The following is a 25,000-nucleotide window of genomic DNA, read 5'->3' as shown; positions in this document are numbered from 1 at the left end:
AGTCGTTGGCCCGAATTTGATGTTTGTTCTCTATGTAAATTTTTGTCTCTGTCTCAATTTAATTTGAACACTTCTATTTTGTAGTCCTATAAACTTTTTTGTTTCCATAAAAAGAAGCAAAAATTATTTCTTGCCCTATATATATATATATATATATATATATATATATATATATATATATATATATATATATTACCCAGCACGGACACAGCCTTAGGGCTGGGACATATAAAATAATATATATTATACAGGTATTATTATGCAAACAGAAAAAATCTGTGAAATATAAATAAAATTATACATTCTTATTAATATTTAGACAGATACATAAATATAGAGATAAATTGAAAGATACATGTATGCATTTTTGTATGTCTCTTTGCGTTATAGCCTCTGGTTGTTTATCTTTGAGTGTGTCTCAAAATTGCCCGAAATGTTTCAAACATTTGCCGAATGAGGGCCATGCGGTGTAGTAACAAATTAGTTACAATCTATTATTTTTTCTAAACCCTGTGAAATACAATGTTGTTTTAAATTAATTTCTCTTACCTTTATTCATGGTTTTCGGCATTTTTGTTAAACGTTGTATTGAGATCTGAAAAGCAAATAAGAAATTATTAAATATTTTGCTTTGTTTTACATGCATTTATTCATAAATTCATATATTCATATATTCATATATATATATATATATATATATATATATATATATATATATATATATATATATATATATATATATATATACAGTATGCATATATTTTCCGAGAGTATGTTTGGAGATATATGTATATATGTTTGTGTCTGTTTATGTTGGAAAAATGTCTGCAGAAGCAGAGAGTGAGTGATTTATATACTATAGGTTTTAGAAGACACGCAGATTTCCCAACAGACTCTCTTGCATGGTTATATCTATTGAAATGTCGTATATCATGTTTGTCCTTAAGGTATGAAGGCCTATATTCTTGCTGATCTTTTGTTGCACGATTCTAGCATGTGTGTGTGTGTGTGTGTGTGTGTGTGTGTGAGAGAGAGAGAGAGAGAGAGAGAGAGAGAGAGAGAGAGAGAGAGAGAGATACGCACATACATATATGTGAGTATATATGAATGTATGTATATGCCAAGTTGTAGGCCACAATTATGCATCGAATTGGCTGCAATTTTGCATGGGTGCAAATCTTTTAATGCTGAAGTATACAGGCTATGTATCCGTTTTTTTTTTTCTGAAATGTGGTCTTTTAATATCTAGGAAGAAGAAATATTAATATACACACGGTAGCAAAGAAGCAGGAAACCTCCCACACTTTGTTGATCGGCAAACCTTTCAACAGCAAACGCATAATGTGCATCGGTCCATGTCATGAAGGTAACTCAAATTAAAACGATGAAACTTTACCTAAAGGAATACATAAATACCATTTGCTTAACAGCTCTAGTGCTACACCGAAGCTTGTGTAAAATATGAAAGATTTTACTGTTGCATTATTCGGTCCAGTCAGCAACTTCTTGTAACAGAAAATAATGTCACTATTCGGGCACTCAACCGAGAACATGCATCATAGACTAAAGGTTAACGAATTGTTTGGATGCAGTGATTTTGAGTAATTCTGTGTTCACCAAAATAAGCAATGTATGCGAAATTTATATCATTTATATGATTATAATAGTTATAATTGTTTAGATTTTAATCAAGTGGAGTAAGGCCGGATACGAACGCTAATATAGACAGATAAATAGACAATAGATAGATAGATAGATACATACATACATACATACATACATACATACACACATACATACATACACACATACATACATACACACATACATACATACATACATACATACATACTATTGCATTAATACATAATACATACATACATACATGTAAAGTTATATATTCATAATTTTATATATAGTTCTTCCGCGTTCTATACGTTTCTTTGAAAAATATTATTTTTCATATGCACAAAACGTGATATTTAATGAACTATCACTAATACACTAAAAGTGAAATGATTGTTTCTTTATCATCATTTCATATAGATAGGAATGGAGTATGATAGAAGACTGTGACACTTGCATATAAATACGTGACAAAACAATGAGATTGTATCTATTTGTCTGTACATATGTGATTACTAATTCAAGAATGTCGATAAATTCAAAATATCTTTGCAAATCAATTTGTTAATAGATTCTGTATAGTTTTCAAGAAAAATAGATTATAATTTCTTAACAAACATTGCAATATCCCTGAATTTTGAGATAATAACACTTGATACACCAACATCTCCTTGTAGTGGTTGATTTATGTTCAGTTAGGAATGAAAAACAAATCATAATAAATTATACCAAATTAATATCAGACATGTTTTATGTCGGAGAGTAACACAGTGGTTGTATGTTTTCGTATGAGATCTATTATTGGCAATAATGTACAAATATTTATAGCAGAAAATAAACAAAACGTGTCGAAGCGCTATAAGAAATTACGAATGGAAGCTATTAGTGAAGATATACTGAGTTTTGTATTTCCAGGCATAAAGCAAATTTGTTCAGTGAAATATTTAATGAATGTCCTCCAATTTGATTTGAGAATGTGTAATAAGATTTTCTTACTATTTAGCTACCCCTTCATACTGGAGAAAGTAAACAACAGCACATTTAGCTTTACTATATATTGCAATTATTGATTTTACGTCATGGTTTAAATAAGTTATCGTAATACGTAGCAACTCAGATATTCCTTTCACTTCAAATATTATTACATTCGTCACAGAATTAATGTGTGTTCCACTCAGTTAAGATCTCCAGTTATGAACCCTGCTCTGTACTAAACTGTATCGAGAGAACATGATATATCATCTGCATCCAACTGTATTTCATTCATAATTTACAGATAAGTGATTTCGTTACTTTGGTTTTTTGGAGGTTTTTGCCTTTGTTTTTGGTTTTTTGTTATTTGTTTTACTTTTTGTGACGGTTTGAATTAAGTCACCATTGTTGAAATTTACGGAGTTATAATCAAAATATAACTCTTGGCATACATTGCATCATACGATTATACACTATACATCCTCAACTGCTGAGCTTATATTTTACGGGCATCTAATATCAACAAAACATACGAGTTAGATTTTCACAAATAATATATATATATATGTATGAATGCATGAATGTATGTATTTATGTAAGTGTGTATGTATGTGTGTGTATATATATATATATATATATATATATATATATATATATATATATATATATATAGATATATAGATATATATATATATATATATATATATATATATATATATATATATATATATATGTATGTATGTATGTATATATGTATGTATGTATGTATGTATGTATATATATATATATATATATATATATATATATATATATATATATATATATATATATATATATATATATATATATATATATATATTTATGTATTTATAAATATAAATATAAATATATACACGTGTGTGAGTATTTCTTAATTCATTTATCTGATATGCCAAGAACACCCCGACGCGTAGTATGTTAATGAGAACAGTATAATGAAGTTGAGAAAAGCAGAAAATATCCTGTAATGATAAGCGGAAGATTGCATACGATTTGTTGGACTATTAGACTGCAGGTATATAATTTACTGCCGTCTACAAGCAACCCAATATATTCCAGTTCTCAGCCATGTGGATGTAGATAAAGCATGCAAGAAATGGAAGAGATAACGGTTGTTACGTGTTGAATACTGTAATAATGCTGTATTTATTGAAAGGAATTTATAATGCTACACACAAATGCAGTAGTCATTCAGGACGGAAGTTGATATTGTGGATGATGAAAACGTTAGCTGTAACGTGCTTTTAATTAGAAATTGACATTATGAACTAGCGAAATAGTGAAATTAGATTGCGGGGAAAAATGAGAAATGTTACGTGTTGCCGAGAGAAATACCATTGCCAAATCGAAATAACAAATATAAAATACTGAAAATGCACCATGGTGATATTGTCGTCTCTGGCACACAAATGCTCTATGCCAAAGAAAATCTGTGGTTTTACGGAATAACGAAAAGCATCTTCGATGTACAGTTCGTTCATACCCAGTTTGAACGTTACGTGAAAATGACAATGGTTCAAGTGTTCATCTAAGGTACATTTCATTTTGTAATGCGCATCAAAATATTGTTTAACCCTGGATTTTTAAAACCTGTTAGTTGGTTATTTGTATTAAGATCTTGGAAAATTTTAGACATGGCCATTTGTAATTTACATTTTCCGCTTAGAATTCGCTTTTGGTAATTGTGTTTATGCATTACAAAACTGTCACCAGCAACAATATTTCTGTTGCATTATAACATTATTATGTGTGTGTACAGAGCAGCAGTAATGAATTGTAGAATTTATGGAGATATCAACGTCCTTGGAAAAACAATTTTGTTTTTATTTAATTTCATCCTCTACATAGTTAAATATATTCTATTATTCATTACTTAATCTTTTCGATCGCTCTTGCTTTGTCCATAATGACTACCACTGTATTGCTTAGTATTTTTTTAATATGTAGTATTAGATATAATACATTAAGGCGGTGAGCTGGCAGAAACGTTAGAACATCGAGCAAAATGCCTCGCGACATTTCGTCTCTCTTTATGTTCTTAATTCATATTCCGAGAAACCGACTTTGCCTTTCGGTATTTCTGGGTCGGTTAAATAAGTACCAATTGAACACTGGGGACGGGGTCGATAAAATTCACTAGTTCTCAACTCCGAAATTGAACTTCGGCAGTGCTGGGGATCCGCCTTGAAAGGTTTAGTGCAATGAATCGGCACCAATACTTATGTTTCTTTGTTTACTCGGTATTTATGGGATTCGTCTCTTTTTGCTGAACCACTAAATTACGAGGATGTAAACAATCCAACACTTGTTGTCAAATGGTGGCAGGGAACGAGCACATAAAAAAGATATACACACAGTGAGTCTAAACCTGAACTATGTAACTGGAAAGAAAGCTTCTTACCACCGAGGCTCATGTTTGAGATTATATATATCTTTATATATATATATATATATAAACACATACATATAAATATATATTACTTTTCGTCAATCATCTACACATGTTTGTCATGAACTAAAAATAATCATTTCATAAATACTCTTATTTAATATTTAATACACATACAACGCTCACATACAAACGAATGAAGTACTCAATACACACAAATAAGCGTATTTTTATACATACAAATATCTGTAAGTGATTGCTTTGCAAATGTATACAACAAGTGAAGTAAAGATTATTTATATCAAATTTACGATGACACATTATCTAATTGAAATTTATGGAGAAAGAAACGAGAAAAATCCTTTTCCAAGGCCTTATAGAACTAAATTGACTGTGGAAACAGATAAGAAAATTACAAGACAAATGTAAAGAACTGCGAAAAACAAAAGACTAACGCGACTTAATCAAGATGAGTTACAAATTAGATTAAACTGTGACGAAAAGAGAAATATATTTAGCAAGACTATAAAAACATTTTCTTGAAAGACAAAATTGAAACGTAAGAAAAGCAGATGAAAGTTTGTTATTTAGGAGATTGATTACATTTTCTATTTAAAGCGACTCCTCATTTTCTCATGAAATACAATGTACGTTTGGAATTGAACAAACAACCTGAAATAAAACTTGCATTGGATAAGCTAAATAAAATGTGAAGTGAATAAGTAGGTCTATACGGGAGAGGATCTCAAGAGACCTAAGAAGGAAGCTTAAAATAGCTTAGCATATTCGCAGATGGTTTAGCTTTATTGAAATAATGTGAAAATATCGCTAAACTATGAAACAGAATGCAAACAAAATAGTCAAATTCATAAAATATTCTAACTGGAATTGCACAAGAGACAAGTGGATATAAAAGGGTCGGAAAAAATAATAACACCTTAAAATTTCAAACAAATTTAGTTTAATATGGTGTAGGACCGCCTTTGGCAGTAATTACAGCTTGAATTCTATGAGGTATGGACTCGTACAAAGTTTCGATTGTTTCCAAAGGAATTTTTGTCCATTCTTCAGCTAAAATATTCTCCAGTGATGATGGTGGAGGATATTGAGTCCTTGCTTGTTTTTCTAAACTGCACCATAGATGTTCAATAATATTGAGATCTGTGGGCTGTGGTGGCCAGATAAGATGTTCAATTTTACTAGAATGTTCTTCGAGCCATTCAGTAACAACTTCTGGCTGTGTGAATTGATATATTATCATCCTGATTGCGCTTCCCTCCGGAAACAGTTCCACAACTATAGGATGAATTTGATCAGATAAAATGCTTTAATAGTCTTGACTATTAATTCTGCCAAGAAGGGAAACCATTAGGCCGGCGGATTTCCAAGATATAGACCAACCCCAGATCATCACAGACCCTCCTCCATGTTTAACAGTTGGAAGAAGGCAGTCTGGGTCAGATGATTCTTTTGGCTGTCTCCACATGTATACTCAGCCAGTGGTCGGAAATAAGATAAAGGATGACAAGTCTGAAAAAATAACATTCTTCCACTGCTCTTGGGAGCAGTTCTGTGGGTTTTTTTTTTACTCCACTCTAAACGCTTTGCAACGTTTGTTTTTGAAAGTGGTGGTTTTCTGATTGCAGGCCTCTCATGAAATCCGGCTTTGTGCAGCTCCCGGCGAACAGTTTTTGTGGAAACTGGGTTCTCGCGGTGATCATTAGACTCTGTAGTAATTTTGGGTTGTGTACGTTTGTGTATTTCTAAATTATGATGTTGTGATGCTAGGTGTTTCCATTATTTTGTCCAACCCATGTGTAAGCTGAGACTTTAATGGGTCAAATTAAAAGGACCCATGAACAAGGAACAATATAAAGTGCGAAACGTGATATCCTTGAAAAACTTTGCACATCGGTTACCTGAAAGTTATGGTGAGTTCGTGAATGAATGTCTGTGGCCTTTCCAGAAGTGGAAGGCAATGAAATATACAACTATACATTTCTAAAATTGAAATTATTTCGAACAAAAATGAAAGTAAGAGTTGGAGAACTTACATGATTATTCTGAGGTACCAGCATATAGTCTTACTTGTGATCGAAAAGGAATAAACACAAAACGCATGAATTATTCACTATTTATAAAAGACGTGTATGCAACCATGCCAAGTGAAGCTGTGTAATATTTTTATTCATATAAAAGCTTTTACAACATCTCTGAACATCTAAATGTTATAAATCTATCAAAATATTTTATTTATCTATTCATGTATTCAAAAGCCGGACACATGAATAAAACAGGCTCATTTAGAATATAATGAAAATTCTTAAAACGAAGTTATTCTGTAATAATCAAAACATCGAGGTATACGGAGGCTATTATGGTACAAGTTGTTCAGTTGTCCTTTGAATCTTCACTTTAAAATACACGCCCCGTACTATATAACATTAAATAAATCTTCTTCTGATTAAATAAATACCAAAGGAACTTGTGTACATCACCCCGGATTCTCTCATTATATCGTTCTGAAAACAAACAGTCTAGAAGACAGAGAGGTAGTGAATGTCAGAATCATTTGCACCGAGGGAAACTAGTGACATAAAACCGAGCAAACAATAATTGTTAATTGGTGTGGTAGCATATACTGTGTTTACAATAATGAGTATTAAATTAGTAGAAAACTACATATATCTAATACAGAGATTAAAGTATAAAGAAAGAAGACACATGAGAAAGTTAATAAGTGATTAATATTAAACTGAACCTCCATCAAGAGTACCATGATATTTAACCTTATCATGCGCGAGCTCAAATTATATCATCCGTACGTTATATGAAATATAAAGAGATAAAAACAAATTAATAGGTAACAGAACGGAAGAATGTAGTGATATTTTTACTATTATATATACAAAAAAAAAACAAAAGAGAAAGAAGTGGAACTGACGACGATAGGTAAAAGTGGCAACACTTGTTTAAAAACTATTAAGGCTGGCGACCAACAGCAATAAACCGATGGCTAGGGAAATCACGAAAAAGATTTTAAGAATCCCAGCTGGAGATGGGAAAATGGGAAAAGCATTAAGAGGTTATCATCCATCACCATATCGACAACTGCTGCCAGCAATTTATACAACGACTACGCTTCAAAATTGATTTATTTTCACAATTGATAATTTCTTTCGTAACTTCCAACAAAGATATAAACAGGTTAGTTCCCTTGTGACTCCGTCAAATGTCGCCCCTACGTCTATGGATGTGAATCATTCGAGGTACATAGTTTTAAATGTCGATATTAACGTACATAAACAATTCACTTTACTTGCAGTGCGAATTCCATTGAGATACGCACTAACATACAACAAGCTTGTTTTCCTTCAAAAATGTCGGCTTGATTCTAACTGAAAAATCAATATTATTTCATACATAAAATATAATTATTTAAAATAGGGACTTTTCTAAATCTATTTTTGTACTCTTTATTCCCTAATGATATGTGAACTTAAAACTTAAGCATATGTTAATGAAAATAATTAACTTATATAACTGGGAATAATGCAAGAACAAGCGAAACCATAAAATGTTTCAGTATCCGTGAATGTAATAGAGGTCTCCATTGTAAGGAAACTACAGAAATTGTACACAGATCTAAATATTTAGAAAGGTATGCAAGTTATTTAATCTGGTTATGGAAACTTAAAAATTGTTTGTGAATTATTCTTTTACTACAAAATTATCATATATTTCAATTGTGGCAGAATTGACGTTCATGAACAATAATTGATAATCAATATGTCTTATGTTCCCTTGGAAAACCGCCAGTAAAAGGCGTTAAGGTTATTTCACTATCAGATCTCATATTCATACATCTATATAAATACATGTTTCAAATGGAAGGTTTACGTTCAGCAAACCACCCACTGATATACACAGTACTTTTGCCGTATTTCATATCATAGCAAACTGTTAATCTATTTCATAAATCTCGCAAGTATATATTTTCATAAAAAATGCACAAATGTAATAAACCTTCATACATGATTGGTTCTCTGCATTTTTATTCAGAAAACGTGATATATGTGTGTGAGGACTTGAACAAAAGTATACAGGGGTGGATGGTAAACAGAAAATAAAAAAAAAAGGGAAACGGATTTATCTGAATGCTTCAGCTGTATCTGTCAACTTTTCACTTGGAAAAATGAAATATTTAGAGTACTCAATTTAAAAGTATTGCCTGATACCCGTTATATAGATATATTTATACACACATACACAAACACACACAAATAGACTCGGGCCAGTACGCACATACACACATATGTGTATACATATACATACACAATTAATTGGTTTCACATTTGTTTTTCTAGTGTGTGTTTTGAGGAACTATGTTGCAAGCTATATCTATTCGACCATTGTTCTAAAATGTCGTTTGCTTTTATAGGGAGAATGTGCCTCAGGTCGCTACCACCTAAAGTGCAGATTGGTTCGAGTCATGTCAAATATTTTGTCCAGTGAATATGTCACATGACAAAATGATTGCTATAAAGCATGAAAATAGAGTCTGAATTTCTATTTATTTCTGTTGATATACACAAAATAGCAGTATTCTATTGAAATCATTCTCTAAAATATGAGTCACTTATGATTTTCTTTGTTCTTAAAAAACAAGCGACATACCATATATGAGGATATGTATGTGTGTATTATGCATGTATGTATGTATGTATGTATGTATGTATGTTGATATGTATCTATGTATTATGCATGTATGTATGTATGCATGCATGTATGTGTGTGCATGTATGTATATATGTATGTATATATATATATGTGTGTGTGTGTGTCTGTGTGTGTGTGTGTGTGTGCGTATTTGTATGTATGTATTATCGAATGGTGTATTTGCTTGTGAATGCACATTCATAAATGTTGCATAATTGCCTGCTAACATTTGTTACTGTGCGTTTGTAGTTTGATCATGTATATTGGAACTTCTGCGACAATTACATAAATACAAATGGCCACATATTGTTAAACAGTACCGCAAACACTTTACTCAATTTCATATATAATGTAGTTTGAGAGAATATGAGGTGTTTCATTATTCCTATTGTGTTATTTGAAAAGATTTTCCTGTCAGAATAGTTTTGTAGTAAAAATAACTTGTTTTATCAGCTATGGTTCTGAGTTGGACTTATGCTTAAATCGTTTTAACAAAAAAAAAAAAATATTCTATCGTTATGTCTTCGATAAAACTATTTTTAGCAAATGAGGTATTTTATTCTATTCGTTGTTGCCTTTTGCATTCGAGAAACTCTGTATAATCCAACATTGCAGGGTTATCAAGTGGGGTTTCTACAAATATTATACAACAATCCGGCAAAGTGACAGAGAGAAAAAACACATTAACCAACAAGGAGATGGACCAGCATGGACAGACACAGAGAGAGACAGAGACACAAATACAGAATAACAGAACGGACACAGGTACAGACAGAAATAACTATAGAAAGATTGGTGAGAGGGAAGAAAGAAAATCTATTGAGCAAAACAAGAAACGATTCTTTTGGTGGTTAAATATTCAGTGGCTCTCCAATAGCAGAGCGCTCCTAGATTCATCATTGTTACGTACAGTATTTTATCGGATTTTCTGTTTTCTATTTTGTTTTCTTTTTCGTAAATGGATGAATTATTAATGTAATCGAAAGTAAATCTAACACGCCGGTAGCAAACAATCACAAAATAGTTGTAGTTTTCCTCTATTTTTATTGTTTGAGCAAATTTCAGCTTCTAAATACATCGAATGTCGCGTCTCATAAGTTAATACTACACTAAATGTAGAAGGACTTCCATTATTTAAGAAATGTCCAACATATCTTTTTCTATAGTGAGACGAAAACTTTTTTGTTTTATTTTGTCTACATTAGAATCGAGGTATACCTATATAATTTATTTCCAACTAATGTTTATTGATTAGTGATATTTGTCCTACATTAGATATTCATGAATCCTCACTGTTGTAATCAAACCTAGAGCATGAAGAATAAGTGTCGCCTGTAGGAACTTATCAAAGGCATACACTTCATTGCAGAGAAAGAAAAGTAATTGATAACCCAAGTAGTTGACTGAAAATATCATGCCGGTGCATGAGTGAAATTAGTTTTATACTATTACCATTATACCTACAATGTATGTTTGATATTTTTTTAATTTAAAGTAACTTAATTGATGAATTCTTAAATGAGATAATGTTTTAATAAGCTCTTCTTATTTCTGAAAATTTAAGTTAGTTATTGCCACCCAAGTACATCATTTCGCATCCAACGAAATTAACCTATATATTTCCTCCTCTGCCAAAATTCACATCGAACATGCATAGTAAATATTGATTTTGAATGCATAAATCATCATTCCCTGATATATATTGCTTGTCCAAGTTTCTACACTTAAACTATTTCAGAATTATGAAGTGATCATTTGAAGGAACTTTATGTTATTAACATTTCATATAAATATTTCACACCAGATTACGAAACTGTCACTAGAAGGCTATCAGCTGCAGTTAATGCCCAACAAAGGAGAAATAATTCCGTGAACAAGTATAGATTGTCACAAAATGTTTGTGTCAGACAAAGTTGGAGGTAACAACTAATGAAAAGAGAAACAATACGTTTAAACTGCTATTGGATGTCTCAGTGCTGTGTACAGTTCAAATATTTGTGTTTTGTTGCTATTGTTTCTATTACAGCAGCGCCAAATTTTGGGGATGAGGAGAACCAGATAAAGCAGGGTGATGATGATATTGATTCGTAAATGTCATCATCATAATGGAGGTGATAGTGATGAAGATTATAAGGATAATGTGAATGAAATTGCTCAGCCCGATGATATAGTTAGAAAACTCTTATATATGCGATAAATGATTTTTGGTTCCGTGTATTGCTCAATGAAGCTCTCCCATCCTACATCTTTTTTATAATTTTAATACTTTACAGTATCCTCATGTTCTACATCTTTTGTTACAGCTGACATTAAAATGACTCGAGATAAACACTAGCCGGTTGTGTAAAATGTCATGAATGTTTGTCAAAAATTCTTTCACGTTTATATTATTAAAAATCTAATTAATACAATGCTAATATTGAAAATATGAATTATTGAGAGAAATTGGAGATTCCTAGAATATTATATCGGAGCAAACTGACAATCATTTAGATGAATTAGTGGTTGGTGCGTTACGATTATCAAATACAATACACATCCTCCCTCACAACAAATTGATTGCAATTATGCATTGGTCAAGCTGTCGGCATCACCAGTTGCATTCCTCTGTCAGTAAAATTATACTGTGCAATGTATATGCCAGTAACATGTTTATCCATAATGATTATTGTATTATTGTGCAGGCAAGGGAAAACAGACAAAAAGCGATTTAGTGAATACTCAAATTAAGTGTAAATTCCCGGCAAGGGAATTAATACGTCTAGATCGAATTCTCCCAGAAAATAAAAAATAAACTAAAATGGGATATTTTGGAGGAAATTTTATCGCCCGTTTATAGTAATACAAATTACTACAAAATAACAGATGTGCAAGCTTACGTAATTTCCTTTATACATCACTTAATGCTTGGAGTATATGATGGAGATGTATCGATAACGAATATAATGTCGAGAATGAGAACTCATTAACATTCTCAATGACTCAGTGAAAGCGCTCAATGGGTTCGATTAAATTTTTCTAATCAGATGTCTTGTCTTCTTCTAAATAGCGATCTTCAATTGATTTCATTTCATGGTGTGGAAAGGAAATATTCATAACAATCCAAGTATCGATGTATTCTATAGAAGAAAATAATTTAATGCGTATAGAAAGTAAATGGTATAATTTAAATGTACACGCGATAGTTGTGTAATTACCTGTTATTTAACATTGTTTTATTAATAGCATGCACGTGATCCGTAAATGTGAAATAGTGTTCTTTTTATTGGTGAAGTATTACATTACTAAAACTAAGATGCTATATAAAATACAAGAGGTAGAAGTAAAATAATGAAAAATGTTCCAAATCCTGCTAGCATGCAAAATTGGTGAAAGGACGCTTTATGCTAATGTCACACACAGACACAGCGCGACAGAACATACATTTAAATATCATATATACGAAGTCTGATCAATGTTGCCATAGTAACGAAGCTAAAGCATGCAGAGTGAAGCCACATGACAAACATTGACCGTGAACTCCACTGTGCATGCGCACTAAGTTTTAACGTTGTATCTCACTTCAGCTGTTTAGAGCAGTGCTTGGAATGAAGGTGTGTGGCGTGTGATCATCGCATTGACCATGACAGAGAACGTTGTAATGGCCATACATGGTCATAGGCTTACGCAAGGATGCAAAAAGTAGATGCAGAAGAGTGTATGAGCCGCACACAAGTGTACGAGTGGTTCAGACGTTTCCAAGATGACCGAAAAATTTCGATATTTATGAACGCTCTGGGAGACCCGCAATCTGCAGAACTGAGAAAAACATAGATGTGCGTCCAGCTATGAAAGAAAATCATCGAATCACAATCTGTGAGGTATCAGAGGATTAGTTACGGTTTAGTTCAGTCCATTATCACTGAAGATTTGAGTATGATACGTGTGTCTGCCAAGTTAGTGCCAAAACTGCTTTCAACTGATCGAAAAGACGCTCGCGTTTCAGTTGCACAAATTCCCCAGTACTGAGTGATTGTATCAAGAATCATGAACACTTTGAAAACTTTGCGTACGCCTCTGAGCAATTATCGCCAAGCATTTGGCGACATTTGATGCAGATTCACTGCCCACTTTTCTTTGTTAATGCGACGATCACACGCTACACATCTTCCTTCCAAGCACTGCTGTAAACAGTTAAAGTGAGTTAGAACTTTAAAACATAGTGCGTATGCACAGCAGACTTCAAGGCGTCTTTACTCTGCTGCTTTAGCTTTGTGACTATAGCAACAATCCGAATACTTACTGATCAGACCACATCTAATATATATATATATATATATATAAATATATATATGAATTATATATAACATGTGTAATATACATCAGGGCATGCGTAGATGTGTGTATGTGTGTACAAGTGACTGTCTGCGAATATATATTTACATAGTATACCGATATATATATATATATATATATATATATATATATATATATTATATATATATTGGTGTGTGTGTGTGCTATATATATATGTGTGTGTGTGTGTGTATGTGTGTGTGTGTGTGTGTGTGTGTGTGTGTGTTTATGATTTTCTTTACATGTGTTTGTGCGTGTATGTGTACCGTCTTTTATATCTTGTTTTTGTTTTTGTCACTGCCATTACGTCCGCTCACTTATCCCACCAATATTGCTGTGGGTGTAACCAAAATAATAATTTTATTGATAATGACTACGAAAGCGTGATGATTTGGGGCCGATAACTGATGAGCGGTGAGCATGTTCCCGTCTTCTGTGTAATTTTTCTATGTCAACCTTGTGTCATCCTTGTTCTGTGTATTTCTTTGTCATACTTAAGTGAATTTGTTTTCTCTTATTATGTGATATAACGCCACTACTCATTTTGTGCCCTCTCTAAATTGTACTCCATACAGCGGATAATATTTGGCGTGACGTTTCTCTCTTTCTCTCTTCCTCATTCCTTCTCCATCTCTCTCCCTCTCCTGTCTAGCTATCTTACTTCTCTTGCCATCATGCCTTTCTGTTGCTTTTTTTTTCTGTCTATCACTTTCAGTTTACCATTTTCCATCAGTTTCTCTTATTCAGCACACCCCTTCTTTCATGCCTCTCTACAGTCGTTTCATTTTTGCACAGCCCTTTCCTCTACACTAGTCTCTATCTTTCTCTCTACACCTCACTACACACTTTCTGTGTTTCCTATCCCTTTCCAGCACTACGTGATCATCGTATTTCTCCTTTCACCCATCCTTTCCCATTTTCACCGCTGATCTATGCAGTGATTCCCTCTTGGGTTCTCACCTTATCATTCACTTTTAGCCCCACGTTCGTCTCATTTTACCTCATTTCGTTCTATTTGTCTATCTATTTTTTTCGATGCTTCCTCTTTTCTATCATTCTATACGTCTACTTTTGTTTTTGGCTTATCCTTATTCGGTCGTCATTTATCGCTTATCCCACCGTCCTTTACGTCCACTCATTTATTCCGGCAGCATAAGCTACATTTCGAGCTCCCGATGTTATATGTTAAAGCCCTTCTAATTATTTTCCATTTAGGTGTTGAATTTTGTATTTTTCTGTTTTAAAGACAGAATGAAACCACTCAGGTTGTGTGCTATACATTTTATTTCTATCCCTAAAAGAACAGACATGAAAACTCAATCTCATGACCCTATGTATAAATTTGAAATTCTATGACGAAATACCGTATATATTTAAATGTCGGAGGATTCCACCACGCAATCCACATCTAGCGGGATTTGAGGAAAAAGTTTAGAATATCAACAGGAACATTTACATTCCAATCTCTAGAACAAACCAGAGTGGTTCCACTTGGTCTTTAAAAGATAAACCAGCCTACACATTTGCATTAATTTGTATTATGAGAGCGATGAATTAAGTACTATACAAAGAAAGGAGTTCGAAATGTGTGTCTTGTATCGCTGCAGTTTCAAATATACAATGTCTTCAACGGGTTTTCATTTATTTATATCTAATATATATGTGCATATATGTATATCATTGCACTCAGAACTCGCAAATTTTTCATTTTGTACTCAAGACTACTTTGTTATTATATCAGCGTCATTTACGATGAGATCTGCAACGAATAACATGTATAAAACATCTACCACCCCTCCTCTTCCTGCTCTTCCCCCTCCTCTTCTTCCTCCCCCTCCTCTTCGTCATTATCATCATCATCCTCATCACCATAATTTTACCCTTTATTTCCGTACCACTAATAATATTGAAAATATTATAGAAGAAAATATCGGCTTGATACATTTTAAATAACTAATGTTATAAAAATATGAATTGATGAAATCAGCCAATATAATTCATGAACTGTAGCGAGGAAAATTGCATCGCACATAATAGGGAATAAAATGTCAAACACACAACACACAATCAAAAATGGAAGGCAATAAAAGAAACAAATGTAAGGGGAAAATAGACATTATAAGCTGTATATACCAAGGTAATTGTAGCAAAACGAATAAAAAACGATGTTGCAATTATAATGTATTGTGTTGAATGGAAATGTGAAGAATATTCTCCTTCTTTTTTTTTTTTTGAACAAGAAAGAAACGAATTTATATACAATACGAAATTTATATTTACTATAATGATAACGTTTATCATATATGAAAGTATGAAATGCATAATCCCCCTCTATTGACAATCTAACAACACTAAAGCCTGTGTGCAGAGATAACATTGTTTTAGATATTATTATTATTATTTTTGCTAAATAAGTATATTGATTATTAACAACTGCATATATAATTATATATATATATATATATATATATATATATATATATATATATATATATATATATATATATATATATATATATATATATATATATATATATATATACATGTTTCAATAATTTTACTGCAGCCATGCTGGGCACTGCCTTGAAGAGTTTTAACCGACAAAAATCGACCAGAGTAATTTTTAAAGGCTGCCATCAGTGTCTTTTTGTCGAACCGCAATTTACGGGGACGTTAGCACACCAACACCTGTTGTCAGGTGGTCGTGGTGGGTGGGAACAAGCACAGATATAAAGTCGCACACACGCGCACATATAAATATATAGCTGAAATTTATAGAAAAACAAAAGACGAAGACAGGTGTATGTTTCACTGCGTGCCACCTTAGGCAAGGGTCTCCTACTATAGCCACGGGATGACCGAAGCTTTGTGAGTAGATTTAAGAGACAGAAACTGAAAGAAGCCTACTATATATATATATATATATATATATATATATATATATATATTTCTGTGCCTGTGTTTCTCCTCCCATCATCGCTTAACGACGGAAGTTGGTGTATCCCCCGTAACTTAGCGGTACGACAAAAGACACCCATAGGATAAGTACTAAGCTTACAAGGAATACGTCCTGGTGTCGATTTGATCGGCTGAATGCGGTACCCCAGCATGGCTGCAGTCAAATGACTAAAACAAGTAAAATAATATGTATACACGACGGTTTCTTTCAGTTTCCATCTAACAAATCCACTTAAAAGCCTTCGATTGTCCTGAGGCTATAGTACAAGACAGTCGAGTTGCCACGCAGTGGGACTGAACCCGAAGCCATGTGATTGAGAATCAAGCTTCTTATCACACACCTGCCCCTACAAAAACTTCTCCGCCCGTAGAGGAACAAGAACCCGTGAGCCTTAGATGGCTGACGCTCTACCGACCAAGCTATGCAGACAATTTATCCTTTCGTCTATCCAGGTTAGATAAATGAAATTACCAATCAAGGTCTGCTGTCGATAGTATAGACAAACTCTTCCCCAAATTGCTTGACTTGCATTTGTCTCAGAAGTCACTACTATTACTACTACTGCTGTTGCTACTACTACTGCTACGAAGACGACGACGACGATGACAATGACGACTTATTTCAGTCCTTGAACTTGTAGACGATGGTGATTATTATTATTGTTTTCAGTTTTGTGTTGATGATTGTGTTTATCTGACATATTCTTTCACCGTTTTCTATAATTTCCTAAACTCCCTTTGAGCAATGCCGTAATCACATTAACATGTGTTTCAGTAAACTGCTGATAGAAGCGACCTTCTTGAAGGTACAACGCATTACTTTACAAAGCTGCTTTTTCAACAAATTTATCAACTTTAAGCTTCTCATTACTAATTTTGTTATGCAATTTTTCCTGAATAATTCAAATTGTGACTTCAGAATTTTCTACTCTACATCCAGAATTGCACGTCACTATATAAATCGTTTCTATAGTTAATATTTGTCTCAAGGCCAGTATATATCCAGTTATTTCTAATTCTAGTTAGATCCTATCAATTATGATGTATTTGAAAACTCTTGATAGCTTATTTAAAAATCTGCCTTGAATGAGTAGATCTAAGATCAATTCACTTACAGAAATGGCCAGTCTATGATTTTAGAAAGCTAAGTAAAACTGTACTGTCTGCTCCTTTCCACAGAGAGAAGCATATCATTTGAGAGAGATTCAGCTGTTATTTCTACCAGATTGAGAAACAGTATAGGAGCTCCCTTGTTGGCTTGTACCGGCTAAAGACCTTGCGTCTGGTGATATCTAAGTTAGTCTTCAGAGACAGTACATTTAAGAAAGGAGAAAGAGAAGAAAAGAAGGTAGTTAAAAAGATATAGTGAAACATAGGTAGATAGCAAACAAGAGAAAGAATAGCATGAAATTCTAAAGCTTTTGTGATTTTTATCTCTGTTCTCTGCAAGTAACTATCGTGAATTTATTTCTACCTGTCCTACGATTCTGTAATAGCTCAGATAACCTTTCAACGATAATTAAAGAGTTTCGTCCATTGTATTTTGTTCGTACGCTGTATAAGAGCTCATTATTTCTATGTCGAAGAACCATGAATCAATAGTATGATGGCAGCTCGCAGATTGGAATCTTTGCGTGTTTTAGATACTTCTGTGCTTTGTGCATTGTACCTTATTTAATCTTCAATCACTGATGCAATATAACTTAACTAAACCAGATTCTTCAGTCAATGTACCTATATGTGATATGAGGAATCTTCATGCTTTCATAAAATTTACTGATAACATTGAGCTGAATGTCCTGCAATTGTTTATATATTTTCATATATTATTCGTAGGTTCAACAGACAAAGGTTTCCTCTCCCCTCCTTTCTCTCTCTCTCTCTCTCTCTCTCACTCTTTTATTCACTCAATTTCAATCCCTCTCACTCCACACATACACACTTACACAAGCACAAATATACACACACACATACTCACAAACAGACACGTATATGTATGTGTGTGTACATATGAGTGTATGTGTGTGTGTGTGTGTGTGTGTGTGTGTGTGGAGAGAGAGAGAGAGAGAGAGAGGGGGGAGATTGATACATATTACATATACGTGTACATATATATATATATATATATATATATATATATATATATATATATATATATGCATACATATATACATACATATACACACATATATATATACATATATATATATATACATATACGTATATATATATATATATATATATATATATATATATATATATATATATATATATATATATATATATATATATATACGTATGTATGTATGTATATGCTATTCTTAAATTTCGCAGAATTCCCATGCTCCACAAAAAGTTGTCCTTAATCGGTCCTAATAGGATATATTTTTTGGTTTGATTTCATTTTCCCAACAGTCTGTACACACTTGCCGAATGCTTTTATTATTACAGGAAATCAAGAATGTGAATGCACCCCATCACTGTCATAGTAGTGTAGCATAGCCTGCTCAGAGATAGAGAGAGCAAAGGAGAGAGGAAAAGAGGAGTATATAAGAAAAGATATGTAGAGAGGAAAAGAGAGGGAGGGAGGAAAAGAGAGGGAGAGAGGAAAAGAGAGGGAGAGAGGAAAAGAGAGGGAGAAGGGAAGAGAGAGGTGCAGATCAACTCCTGTACTTGACTGGCATGTTATTTATCGAACCCGGAAAGGATAAAACTCAAAATGGACCTTGATTTAATTTGAACTTATATAATGAACAACAGACACATTCGTGTAACCACTCCCGTTCAGATAAAGGTTACATATGTGATATTGTAGCTAATTGCATATTTTCCTCTCCTAATTCAGTGAATGTTTAGCCTGATAAAACCGCATCTCTTTATTCTCCCCTCTTTTATCTAATGTATCTCTTAATATTTCTTGAGGAATCTTCTCACGTCCTTTCTCTTATACATATTTCTCTGTTCATTCGTATTTTTTCACTTCTTCCGTCTACGCTTCTATCTCATTGTTTCTTTCATTTCCAGAGTTATTTCTAAATGCGCTGTCACCCGTTAAGTAATTTACAAATTATTTATTTTAATTTTAGAATCACAGTATTTGTAATCCTCTTTTGTGATGAAATATACAAGAGCATTATCAACTAATTACTTATAACAAAGCATTTAGTCAGGAAACGGTAACGTGAAACACGGTGGAACTTCAATGTAAAATCTAAATATTGATAATTGTCGTGATTATTAAAGCTACTTAATGTATTAATTACTTGTCCATATTTTTATATATGCCTCTGTTACATTCTTGCGTGCACGTACGTATATTTCGTCAACAAAAATGGCAAAAATTCACTTCAAGATTATTAAATTTCTTAGAGAAGCCTGCTATACATCAGAAATAATGTAAGAAGATAGCTTTCTGCTCTGATAGCATGGAATGTTCTTCTGCTGAACAACAAAAGGACGAACATATCTAAGAGGGGAACAAATGAAATTAATGCAGTTTATGGATGCTAATTCAAATTGTGTTTGACATGCTGATATTATGTGCAAGTATTTTAGTATATTCATTTGTGAAACACACATTAACAACGAAGCAACAAAGAAAGCATGAAACAGTAGCGCTGTTTCGATAAAAACTAAAACCGAATTGAACCTTATCGTGTTACAAGACATTTAATAATGTCAATGTTATACGGAATAAAATTCGAAGGCTTGGTTTGTAATGGAGAGATCAATGCTGAGTTTTCCGGTTTATAGGCTGCGTAATTTTGTTCAGTGAACAATACGACAAACGACCGACTGAAAAGTATAGGTAACGGGGGTATACTGCTAATATCTATTCTACACGCTTTTTATAAATCAAAATATCTCATCGTTGCCAAAATATTTCAGCTTTAGTGTGAATGACAAAGGAATGTATCAAATGATTGAAAAGACCTATCAGCTCTGTGGTCAGGAACGTTTGTCAATATATTTCCATAAATTTGTCTCATTTTGAAAGAGTAATAATTAAAATGCCACTAGGTAATAAACACATGTGAATAGTTTGATTCCAAGGCACTTAAATATTGTTCTTTTGTAAGAAGTGCTTTCTACGGAAAGTCAGTTTGGCAGATCCCAAAGATTTTCATATGGTAACATTTGCTAAAATAAGGATCCCACATCTTCATAAATATAATAAAACCTTTCTACTGAACGCAATTACGATTTTGCAATGCTACTTAGGCAATTATAATACCCTCTAGAAATATTCTATAAAACAAATATCATTAGATACCAGAATACGGATATTTTTACAGATAATAATATGAATATGAATATCTCTTCTTCCCTATGGGAAAGTGGATAACTTCAGTTGCACCTAACATATTATTTATGTGCATTGGTTGATAATAACGTCTGTTTATGTTATCTTGTTTGAGGTATCTCACTCACGCTGACGACATTATAGGTAGATGGATATACAAACATATATATATATATATATATATATATATAACAACAGGCAGACAGAGTCATACATACATACATACATACATACATATATATATATATATATATATATATATATATATATATATATATATATATATATATATTGATAGAAAGCACAACAAAAGAAAGAAAAAGAGACCTCGATATTATGTAAATAGAGGAATTTATCTGTAAAAGTATGTGACACTTATTCGGTAGCCATGATAAAACTCCGAGTTTCGGATGCCGGGGTGGGAACCCACGCCAACATCTCTTCAGTTATCCGGCCATTGAAAATTCCTGTGAAAAGTTGATCACAGTCAACAGAAGCTTCACAGACCCTAAGTCTCTATTCATAAATGTGATGAATTCCGGCCCTCGAACGCTGTCAGAACGCCTGCTGTGCCACAGTTTTGTAGTCCCCATTCCAGCTATCTATGTCACGTTTCACAGCCTTTACATTCTTCAAGGAGCAGTGATGAGCAGTCATGATGCGGGCATTGTAATATCCGACGTGAATCATCATGTTACAGGTAATTTTTTCCAATATTGAGATAGCTTCAAGTCGTCCACCTCGACCAGCTTTTTCTCAAATACATTTTTAATCTTTATACTCTCCAACGCCATTCATTGTTCACCAATACATCAAGCTGTTTCTGAAAAAACGAGACAGAGAATCGTCAAGTTTAGCTCGAGCACCTTATATACAGGTATATGTGTGAGTGTGTGTGTGTGTGTGTGTGTGTGTGTGTGTGTGTGTGTGTGTGTGTGTGTGTGTGTGTGTGTGTGTGTGTGTGTGTGTGTGTGTGTGCTTTAAAATCTCACAGCTTCTCTATTTCCTCATATATACTTCTAGACTTTCGCTCGAATAATATAATGAGATTTGCAATTTTTGGAGTGACATTTAAGAGCAAAACCTACAGGATAATTTGAAATTTAGACATTTCCTTTCTAAATTGATATTTAAAAAATACGGTATAGTACGTTTATTTCCATTTTGAAAATGTAACAGCAGCGATAATATCAAATAATTTCGACAGTCTACTAGAAATATCAAATGATCGTTTCTGTTGCTTTTTTCTTTTTAATCTACAAATGTTCGGTTCAACAATGATGTTCACCAACATCACTGTAAATGAAACTTCACCCATTTATATGGCTTTTCTTTTATATAAATCTTTTTTGTTTTATTTCCTATTTTATGAAATCAATAATTGAAAAATCATAATAGATTTAGGAACATTTTGTATTACAGTTGAAATATATAACCACATAATAATGCGTATGTGTGTTTGTCTGCGTGTGAGTGTATATGTATCTGTGTGTGTGTGATAACTAATACTTATACGCCGCCATATTTGGTTTTAAATTTTTAACTATATATTTCGATCTAATGATGTCTATTTCCGTGAGCTGCACTTCGAAAAAAATATACATTAGTTTTGCTTTTCTTTACATAATTAATACTAAAGTATGCAAGCATCGTTATCTGATAAGGACTTTACTTTGAAATAACCTCGTTCCTGGTTCTACTTCACCATGCGACATACTAAGTTATGAATGCTATCAGTGCCTGGAATACACCAATGTATTCTTACGTGGTTTTATTTTTTGTAGTCGTGTGATCGTAGGTCAGAACTAGTCAAGCAGTCTTGTCACCCACAGGTAACGGATCGTTCGATATGGTGCCACCCATACAAGTGGAGGCTGAAAACTTCCTGACTGTGGGTAAAAGAAAATACAGGAGGAGTAATTAATTAAGATTTATTCAACATATTTCCGTTTAAGACACACGCTTATTGCAACGGTCTTTCAGTTTTTCTATGCTCTGTAAATGAACTCAGAATGTTGTGTCTCCAACCAGATTTGTGCGACACCCTAAAAGCCAGGAAATGATCAGAACCCCCTCGTTCTTTCATCACCTCTTACTTAAAAACACATAACACTCAGTAATGCAGTGGCTAGTGTATTTAGAGCAGTGTATTTCTATATACATTGCATTCACATAATCTCTAATCTACTTATGTAATCCGTATACTATGATAATTGCAACAGCGTTGCGGAAGCGTGCAAAATAATCTCAGTCAATGTGTTCAAGTTCTTATTCTCAAATAGTATTGTTGTTTCTGTTCTTATTAGCTCAGTGTGTTAGACGCGGCAGTCTACTTATTTACAGCTTTTTTCTGTATGTAGTGTTCCTTATATTTGTCATGGCTCATTCGGACAGAATATCTATTTAGGATAGTGTAGTACTCTAGGGTACTCTATAAAACTCTATATGTCTGGAGGTGGTTTATCATGTACGAGCAGTTAAGGGCTGCGCGAAAGAGACTCGTTAGAACGCCGGGCAAGATACTCAGCGGCATTTCATCCGTCTTTACGTCCTGAGTTCAAATTCCGCCAAGATCAACTTTCCCTTTCCTTTTTTCGGGTTCAATAAAATAAGTACTTGTTGAGCACTGGGGTCGATGTAATCGACTTGCTCCCCCGCCCCGAAAATGCTGATGTTGTGATAAAATTTGAAATCATGTTCGGACAGTCAGTGTAATAATTTGAATGTTTCTGTGGCGTTATGTTGTAGTATGTATCCATTTCATGTCGAGGAAGAAGCCTGTAGAAAAGAAAATAATCAGAAGCAGCATCTCGGGAAAACCACAAGTAACAGCATTTAAGCTCCCACTGACTATAATCCTGAACGCTTTCACCAGATCTGTCTCGACACCACTTTCAACGTGCACGAAGTTAAAAATAGGAGTGCTTTACGTGCATCGTCTTCATAGTGATTAGAACTAAGCAAATCAAGGTAGGACAAGTTTCCAACATGCATAATTATTACCTGCCCGCGTTTGTTTGTATGACGAATACTCCAGTGTTCAGCGTAACAAAAGGACACCGAAGATAACATACATGAATTCTCTCAAATAATTCCAAAGTGTCTGTCAAATTGATAATGAACGGTTTTCTAAACTAAAATTTGATAGTAGGTCTGAAAGTATTCATCTGAGAGTCTCCTCCCTCGTGAATACACGCAAGGTTGGTCTTCACGGCAAGAGACCATAGCTGAAGAGCTGAGATAACATGATATTGAACTCAAAGAAGAATTTCTCTCCAGCTGCTGAAAGAGTATGCATTACATTTACTGATTCCGACAATGACAATGTAAACCTGAATAGAGGTGGACACGACTGGAAACTTCGTCTACGAATGAAAGCCGTGTTGTTGTTGTTGGTTGTGGTGATGATGGTGATGATGCTGATGTAAAAAAAAAAAAGAAAACGGAAGTTATTGCTAGGTTGTGTAATTACAAGATATTACTTCGTTTCGTTATCAGATATTAAGATTATCGCTTGACTAGACATATTCTAAGTTATGGCTGTGCATGTTATACTTCTTTAAACAAAAACAAACAGTCTTTGTTAATAGCGACTAACCAAGAAGAAAAAAAAAACATTTTTTGAATGAAGATGCAGTTACCATATGTGTATATATATA

General features: G+C 33.2%; 1 protein-coding gene across 10 annotated transcripts in view; it reads right to left on the bottom strand.

Annotated features, from left to right (window-relative positions):
• LOC106873250 (5-hydroxytryptamine receptor) overlaps positions 1-25,000 on the bottom strand; it is a 538,573-nt gene that overhangs the window by 305,676 nt on the left and 207,897 nt on the right. For 7 of the 10 annotated variants that reach the window (XM_089357602.1, XM_089357604.1, XM_089357599.1 and 4 more), the window contains one exon: positions 550-595. The gene's annotated coding sequence lies outside the window, so the exon portion shown is untranslated. Of the gene's footprint in view, positions 1-549; positions 596-21,668; positions 22,165-25,000 lie in introns of all 10 variants that reach the window. The other 3 variants (XM_089357605.1, XM_089357600.1, XM_089357601.1) reach the window with 1 other exon arrangement.

Source organism: Octopus bimaculoides, chromosome 9 (assembly GCF_046866305.1).
Source record: "Octopus bimaculoides isolate indiv1 chromosome 9, ASM4686630v1, whole genome shotgun sequence".
Classification (NCBI taxonomy): Eukaryota; Metazoa; Mollusca; class Cephalopoda; order Octopoda; family Octopodidae; genus Octopus; species Octopus bimaculoides.
This window is presented reverse-complemented; position numbering and strand designations above follow the sequence as displayed.